The following is a 9,215-nucleotide window of genomic DNA, read 5'->3' as shown; positions in this document are numbered from 1 at the left end:
GGAAAACAAAAGTCATTCCTAATTTCAGCCATGTGACCCCCAGTATCACCTTGCTGATGTGTTTAATTTTTAGTCCCTTAAAGTGGAGAGAACCCTTTTTACAAGGTTACCATGTAGAGCAGTCATTGCCAAGCTTGATTTTGCAAAAAGCAAGAGCCTTTCTGAAGTTGTTGCGGATCCTCAAGAGATTTCGATTTATCCTGGTATGGCCTTCCCACTAAGTGCATGCCATCAGGAGAAACACTTGTGAAGTTAAACAATGATGGGGTGATGGGACTCCAAAAAAAGTTGGAAATTCTTGATGTAATAAGGTCGTACTGCTAAGAGTAAAGGAAGAAGTGACTTGTCTTTATGATGACTAATTTGACAATCGCAGGGCTTCATTTGGTTGCTGTTGCCAAAGGAGGAGGGAGGAGGAAGAAAAGACAGGGAGATAAGGGGCGGAGGGAGAGCTGCCTCGGTTGTGACAGTTCTACTAGACCGTAAATTAAGCTAATTATTAGTATCAGCTGTTACTTATTATTTAATTCAGTAGCACCACTCTGTAATTCTACAACTCGTAAGTTGGCACAGCGTTTTGTAATGGAGTTGTATAAAGATCCTATATAAAATTCAGCTTACTATTCTTGTTATTATATTTAGGAGTCACCTGACCAAGCTGGCATTGATCATGAATTAAGAAGATAAACTTAAGGAAGAGGCTGAGAGGAAGCCGATGTTTGGCTAAAGGTTAAGTAGGATGAAATCTGCAATAAAGCCAAAGGTGTGGGTTCTATTTCTGATTTTGTCATCATTTTGACCTTTTGGAATGGAGATGAAATGAAAATGTTTGTCTTGTATCTACCCACCCAGGATGTGATAGAGAACTCTGGGAGACTGTAGGAGAGAAACAGAGACTCCCCTAAATAAATGCATTAAGTAAATGTCAGGTAATACAACCCTTGACAGTCTTCTAGCTACCACACTTTGAAAAGCTATTTATTTAGGAGACAGAGGACAGAGAGGCCTGGAGTTTCAAATTGATACTCCTGCAAGGCACCCATATATATTAGAACACTTCCAGAATTATAGGTAAAATAAGTCCATGGGAGCAATAGGCAAATGTCTTTGTGTCTCCATAGTGACTCTTCCTTCTAGCATTGAAATTTTTCTTTGACTCTTCCATGTGAAGACTTATTTTGAAGACTTATTTTGTAAGTAGGCTAGACCAAAGTAATAAGTGGGAAACAATTTATAGTGGTTCAGTATTCAAGCCGTGGAGAACCAAGTAGGGGTGCTACCCTGAGTTCATCCCAGCTGCCTGCCACCTTATCCCCCACCTCTATTCCCACTGGATTTTTGGCAGCTGAAGGGTCATCCCTCTGGGGTTCCCCAAGGCTCATTCAGGCAGGTTGGTCAAGTTTCCTGCCTTTCTTTGCAGCCCATTCCCCAACTTGGTTCACTGGGATGTCAATGAAGGAAAACCTTGGCAGTTACTTCTGTGTTTACTGACCCTAATTTTGGAAAGTGTTTCTGAGAGGAAAGGACAGCCAACATCATGAGTTTCCTATCTAGAGGCTCCATCTGCATCTGAAAAGAATTGTAGCTTACTGGCTTGCTTGCCTGTATGATATAGCAGGGATCATAATGGGGGGCTCTGGCAGTGGAGGATGGCTCAATCCTTAGTGGACAACCCTGCGCCCACACAGTTGCTCAGGCATCACAGAAAGAGGTGGCACAGTCCTAGCCCTTGATGGATTTGTAATCTAAAGTTAACATTTTTTACATTTAAAAGGAGAACTTAAAAATATGCAGGTTAATTCCACTTCTTAAATATTTATCAATTGCCCTTAGCTTGGACCATTAAACACTCTCTTTAAAACCCCATCTTTCTTTGCCCTCTCTAGTGGAGTGTTCACAAGAATAGGTTTTTCCTCTTTCTTCAAATGTTCTTCTACAGCATTTCCCTTTAAACTAAACTAAGGAAATATTATTATAGCTGAAATCTTTCCCTATTCAGCTAGAAATGAGCATTTAACTTAAAACAAATTGCAGGTTAAGCTTTAAAGGGCCATTAATTAGTAAAGGTACCAGAGGAGCAAGGTGACTAGATGGCTGAAATCAGGCAGAACAGCCTAATTTTTGCTTCTTATCCCGTGTGACATTTGTCCTTCAGAAGCACGTTAGATGACCGGATGAGCTTACTTGCTAGAATTTCAGCATGGTGCCAGGCACATACAAAGTTCTTAGTAACTGTTCTCTGCCCTTTCCCTTTTCTCTTCTCCCAGTAGCCACCATGCCTTCTACTGCGTTATGAAAATGATGGCTTAAACTCCCTCAACCTTTCTCAATTTAGAGCTTATCTCTTTGGCATTCCTTTCCTGAGATTCCTCTAATAATCTCCTGCCACTCCCAGGTTCCTCTGTGGCCCTGCTATTCTAGTAACCCCTCCTCTACTGTGTATCTTCATTCTCTCCCTCTGATGTTTCCTTAACTTAGTCAGCCAATATGCTCTCCCTTGAAGTCCAACAAAACTTTCTCTCCAAACTTTTTCTGCTTAAGTTACTGGCTGTTTTCTACTATCTACTGGACCAAGCATCTTGAAACAGTGGTCTACACCCACTCCAGTTCCTCATCTAAAATCTGCTCTTGTTGCAATCTGGCTCCTGCAGTTACTAAAATTGCTTCCCCAGGGGCACCTGGGTGGCTCAGTCAAGTGCCTGACTTCAGCTCAGGTCATGATCTCACGGTTCATGAGTTGGAGCCCCACATCAGGCTCTGTGTTGACAGCTCAAATCTTGGAGCCTGCTTTGGATTCTGTGTCTCCTTCTTTCTGCCCCTCCCCAGCTCATGCTCTCTCTCTTAAAAAAAATAAACATTAAAAAAATATTGTTTAAAAAATTGCTTTCCCAGAGACCAGTAATGATCTCCTATTTACCAAATGTAGTGGCCTCTTCTCATTCCCCTTCTGCCTGTCTATGGCATGTGATGTACTTACCCAGTCCTGATTAAAATTTTTCTTACTGCCTTTATCTCTATTTGCCATTCTTTATCATGTGTGCTGTTTATCATCTCCCTTGCCAGGCTCCATTCTTAGCTGCTTCTGTTTTTCTTTCGATCTGGATGTAGTAAGAATTACCTGGGGAGCTGTTTTGGATTTAAAAATCCAAACCCAGATTAAATCCAATGAAATCTGATTAAATACACCCCAACTAAGTCTGATTTCTGATCCCACCCAGAAATTAGATTTAATTGATCTGGGGTTGGACCCTGGCCTTTACTTTTTAAATGCCCCTCAGATGATTCTCAAGGACTGCTAGAACTGAGAACCATAGCTCTAGAGTATCTACTTTTATCTTTCTTAGATTATTCCTGATACATAGACCCAACATTTTAGTTCTTTGCTGAGCTTCTCAGCCTTAATGCTCCATGGCACTTCACTTTCTAGATGGTCCAGTCAAACTATGTTCCCAGTTCTAAGAACCTCTTCCTCTGTGTTTATAGGGTTACCATTCTCCCAAGCTGGAAACCTAGAAGTCATCCTAAAAAACTCCTTTGGCTTTCCCCCCTCAATTCACTTATTTGCCATGCCCTATAGATTTTGTTATTGGCCAATTTAAATTTTTTTAATGTTTTATTTATTTTTTAAAGAGAGAGAGAGAGAGAGAGAGAGAGACAGAGACATGGAATCCAAAGCAGGCTCCAGGCTCTGAGCTGCCAGCATAGAGCCCAATGTGGGGCTCAAACTCACCAACTGTGAGATCATGACTTGAGCCGAAGTCGGTTGCTTAACTGACAGAGCCACCTAAGTAGCCCAGTTGACCGATTTTAAATCTATTCTCGCTACTATCATCCAGTGCCCCATTTTAGGACATTACTGCCATAACTTCTTACCTGACTTCTTACCTACCTCCATCCTGCACATGCTAGCAGGCAGATCTGACTATACCCATTCAATAACTACTACTGGATTTCTTTTACCCAAGAGTAAAGTCCAAATTCCTTAGTGAGGCCCTCACAATCTGGCCCCAGTTCTCTAAAACTACTCTCCTCTGCCCTAGATTCCCACCCCATCATGTTCCCCATAATGCAATCACGGTTCCTCAATCATGACATGTGTTCCTTTTTGCCTTTGCTTATACTACTCTAAGACTGGATTCAACTCAGATGTTCCAAATGAAGAGACTATTTAAGAGACACAGTCAAGGTAAAGGGAGACCACAAGAGTGTTTAAGACATTCAGACACTAGCAGAGTGGGAAGCTCTTATCTTCTATAAGGCCCAAAGGGCCAAGGAGATGAAATACTGTTACCAAAGCCCACAGAGAACTGGAGCCATGGGAAAGGAGGCCATGAGTAGGAGCTGTAGGTAGGGAGAGTTGCAGCCCCTGCCAAACCACAGCGCTGAAGCAGGGAGGAGACAGTGAATAAATACCCCAACCCTCTCTCTTCCTGCCCTCTTATCTCTGGCAGATGTCTTGGATTGGCCAAACTCAACTGAAAGCCAGCCAGCCACCAAGGATGATCAGATGATTCAGTCTATAGATTATAAAGCAGGGCAGAGAGAGGCAGAGAAATGAATGGTGGTGTGAGGGAGGGGGAAATTAAATGGAGAAATTAATGGAATGGAAATAAATGGAATTAAATGGGAGATTAAATTAACCACATGAGCCCCCGTTATATATAGTAAAATCCTTTGTATCTTACAGGACATGGTTCAAATGTTGCCTTTTATGTTGTCTTCCCTCATTTTCCAGCCCCAGGATCCAGTTATTTTACTCCCCTATGCTCCCTCAGCTGTTGTTATGTCTATGTTACTGCAGCTATCAGTCTGACTTATGATACAATTATTTATGTATCTGCATCCATCTCTTGCATCATATTTCGTGCTGCTGGAGGAAAAGGATAGTACTTCATTTGGTGCAGTCTTTTGCAGGTAACAGGCACTCAATAACTGTTGGTTGAATTTAATTGTGTTTTCATGTTATCTCCTTCTCCGCCTCTGTCAGGGAGATTCATACCTACTTGTAAACCATAGTCGTCACATTTTTTACATGCCCACTTTTCAGAAGGGTTCCTTTTGGTCTCCTTCAGCTCCTTGCTTAATTTTCTCCTTCTACTTACCACGTTTCTTAGCTTAGATACTTCAAACTCAGCTCACCCTCAAACTGAGAATATTGCTGTCACTGACCCTGGCAAGTGTCTCTAGCTTTATTCCATGTCTTAAGTGGCACATATAAACTTTTTTTTTTTCCCTCTAATTTATGCATGCGCCAAGCCTCAAAATGAAGTCCCAGAACCCAATTTTTTATTCTTCATTGGACTTTAAACTCTTCTGAATAGAAGTTATGCTTGGCTTAACAATGTTTTGCATACAGAAAAGGCTGTATGTTGCTTCTATTCTTTATAAATGCCAATAGCAAGTACAGCTAGCATATTTTTACTATGCAAACACTATTCTACATTGATAGTTTGGATGCACACTGGTATGTGACTTTGAGATTTTTATATGAAAAGAAGTATTTTTAGACCCAGTAAAAAATTATTTTACATCTGTGATGTTGATAATGCTAGAAATAATGGCAAAAAATGATAATTGCCATAGAAGTTCTGAGTTTTCATCTCAAATACTGTACTTTTCATAATAAGAAGTTCAATTTTGCCTTTTTTTAAACTTTCTTTTTCTCTCCTTAACATCCTCACTCCTTCCTCTACTTTCTTGAGCATATGTTGCATAGTTATTACAGCTGTTTTTAAAAATGTTTACTATTTATTTATTTAATTATTAATTAATTAATTAATTAATTTATTTATTTTGAGAGAGAGAGAGAGAGGAGCAGAGACAGAGGGAGAGAGAGAATCTCAAGCAGGCTCCATACTGTCAGTGCAGAGCCTGATGTGGAACATGATCCCATGACCTCGAGGTGATAAATGAGGCCATAACAAGAGTTGGATGCTCAACCCACGGAGCCACCCAGGTGCCCTATTACAGCTGTTTTAATGTTTTTATCTACTAATTGTATCACATATCTGCTTCTATTGATTGATTGATTTGTTTTCCTCATGATGGGTTGAATTTCCTGCTTCAATTTGCATGCCTGGTGAAAAAAAAAGAAATATCAATAAAAATAGTAGATTCCAGGCATTATGAATTTCACATTGTTGGATGCTTGATTTTTTCCCTTCTTCCCTTCCTTCCTTCTTCCCTTCCTCCTTGTCTTCCTTTCTCCCTTTCTTCCTCCATTTCTTTCTTTCTTTCTGTCTGTCTTTCTGTATTTCCTTTAAATATTTTTGAGTTATGTTCTGGGACACAGTTAAGTTACTTGGAAACAGTTTGATCCTTTTGAGTCTCGCCTTTAAACTCTAAAAGGAGCTGAGCAGCCTTTAGAACTAAGGGGTAATTTAGCCTACTTAAAGAGGCAATACTTCTCTGATATTCAAGCCAATGCTCAATGTGATAGAAAGTTTTTCCATTTAGGCTGTTGGGAATGTGAACTATTTCCAGCCCCGTGTGAATGCTGGTAATTGCTCCTTTCAGGTATTTTACTGCTTGGCCTCAGGTAGTTTCCTTAAACATGTATGTTGATTAGCACTCAGCTAAAGACTCACGATGGGGAGCCCCTGCGGATCTTCAGAACTCTCTTTGTGTGTAGCTTTCTTCTCTCTGGTAATCTATCCTACAAATTCTGGCTGTCTTAGCCGATCTGAGTTCTCACCTCTGTCTCTTCAACTCAGGAAAACTGCCAGGCTTTGTTGGGGTTCCCTTGCCTGTGCCGTAGCCTAGACTCTCTCCACGGGGTAAGCTGGGGTGATTGTAGGTTCACCTCATTTAATTCTCTTCTTTCAAAGATCACTGTCCTCTGCTGCATGTTGTCCAATATCTAAAAACTATTGTTAATATATTTTGTTTGGTTCTCATTTGTTTAAATAAAGGGTAAATCAGGTCTCTGTTATTCTATCATGGCCACAAGTGAAAGTCACAGTTTTGACCTTTAACTGGGGAATGGAGAGGTATATCAAACCAATTTTGTGTCAGAAAAATAAGCTAGAGTATGACCATGGCCCAGCCATTTATCCTCTTAGCTTTACTTTCCTTGTCTGTAAAGTGAAGAGGTTGGTCTATATGCTCATGAAGTTCTTCTCTGGTTCTTAAATTCTGTAATTATATAATTAAGCATAGGTTTACCTTTGCCGAGAAAATTGATGTATAGTCTTCAAAGTGATAGTTTAAAGATCCAGATCTATGGAACTTTCATTTTGCCATAATAAAGTAAATTTAGATGATTTCTTTTAATAGATGAAGAAGGAGTCTTAAGTTACAAGCTTAGGAAGGACAGTACAAATCCCATAGTGCACACCTGTGAAATAACCACAATTTGAAAAGGGGGAAATGTAGAGGAATATTCTTGTTTCATTATTGTTACAGAGACTAGGTGTCATGAATTGGACATAGTAAGTGGCCGGTAAATATCTGTTGAATATCTCAGTGGCACTTGAAGCCATTTTCCTAACAGAGAAAAGTAATTTAGAAAGCTTCCACTATAGCAAAAGTTGGAAACAAACAAAAAAAATCCATCCATATTGGGATTGGTTAGTGGTACATCCATGTAATGAAACATTATACAACAATAAAAATACTGAAGCAGAGTGGTATGCACTAATACGGAATGCTTTCAGAACTACGTTGTTAAATTAAAAAATGAGATCACTCTATAAATTTTTATACTCATGTATTTTCTAATAAAAAAGACTTAAAAACGAGTTGAAAAAGCGATGTGTATAGTAGTATATTATTTTACATAATATACATATATTATGTATAAATAAAATCTGTTTTAGGGCTATATAATTATCTAGAAAGGTACAGAAATCGGCATCTCTGGTGCCTCAGCAAAGGAGGACGAGGGGACAGTGTGGAGGAGGGACTCACTCTCCCTGTAGGCCCTTTTATATATACCCTTTGGATTTTTTATCATGTGATACGTCATCTCATTTTAAATGTGCTGCTACTTGATACCTATCCATCTATATCTATCTATCTATCTATCTATCCATCCGTTATCTATCTACCTATCTATCTAATATTTTTTTCTTTTTCAGTAAAGTAACCAAAATTCTCTAAAAAGTATTAGCAGTCTGGGAAAATGTTCCCATTTCTAGATTACTTGTTTAAAGGAGCCAGATCACACCCACTTTTTTCTGCTATTACTCCAGGGCACCTCTATGGCTGTAATTAATTTCCTATTCCTTATGAAAAGAATCATCGTGGTAGATACCTAAGTGACTGGCATCTGGAGCATCATGCTTGTTTGAATATGGGTGTGTGAGAGAAAGAACAAGGCCATTTGTTTTCATGATCCTATATAGTATTTACGGCGTTTCATTAACTTTTGTTCTCTAACCCACCCTTCTTTCTGGCTTCCAGAGGCGCTACCAAGAAAACACAGGATGTAGGAGCTGAACAGTGAGGCTGTGTGATTCACAAGACATTAACTTGTAGCCAGCTTGCTCCTTTCCAGTGCCGCAGGTAATGTGTAAATATGTTTGGAAGAGTGCAATAACACCCAGAAAGTGGGGATGCTTCCTATTATGTTTTAGGAAGAGAATTACACGTCTGGCAAGCTATCTTAAAAGAATGACTTTTAGCCGTAACCTGTGTGTTCCTACGAGTGTCTGATGTACTTCATGTAAAATGCACCCAACTATTTCCTGGAGGATATTGGAAGATATTTGGAAACATATGTGCAAGTCCCAAAGTAAAAATCCAAGGCTGATGCAAGTCAGAAAAGGTGCTAGGGTTTGCTATTACACATGCCTAAGGCATTTTCTTCTGACTCAGTTATCTGCTTTAAAATTTCTGGCGCTGTTGCTGGTTTTGAATTCTTGAAATGCCAATATAGCAAGGAGATAGTGCCAGAAAGATGCCTCAAAAATCTAACTAGCCAATAAAAAAATATGAAGAATAACGTTCCTGACTTCAAGAGGCTTATTTTTGTCATATGGGAGATATTATTGTGTAGAAATCATTGTAACACATGAATAATAGGAAGGAAAGCATTGCCATTGAAGGGGAAAATGTTATTTTGATATAAATATACAATACATTTTGATACAAATACATAATATAACATATATATGGTATATATATGGTAGTGTTTTTGGTGGAATATATATATATATATATATATATATATATATATATATATATATGGCAGTGCTTTTGGCAGGAGGAGTCCT

The 9,215-nt window shown here is 39.2% G+C and overlaps 1 long non-coding RNA gene across 1 annotated transcript; it reads left to right on the top strand.

Moving 5' to 3' along the window:
* The first annotated feature begins 225 nt into the window (after positions 1 to 225).
* Positions 226 to 8,939, top strand: LOC125909440 (uncharacterized). The gene is made up of 3 exons (XR_007453691.1): positions 226 to 763; positions 4,736 to 4,914; positions 5,805 to 8,939. It is a non-coding gene; the product is annotated as an uncharacterized LOC125909440 (long non-coding RNA).
* Positions 8,940 to 9,215: the final 276 nt, after the last annotated feature.

Source organism: Panthera uncia (assembly GCF_023721935.1).
Source record: "Panthera uncia isolate 11264 chromosome B3 unlocalized genomic scaffold, Puncia_PCG_1.0 HiC_scaffold_1, whole genome shotgun sequence".
Classification (NCBI taxonomy): Eukaryota; Metazoa; Chordata; class Mammalia; order Carnivora; family Felidae; genus Panthera; species Panthera uncia.
The sequence above is the reverse complement of the archived record's forward strand: the minus strand, read 5'-3'. Positions and strand labels throughout refer to the sequence as shown.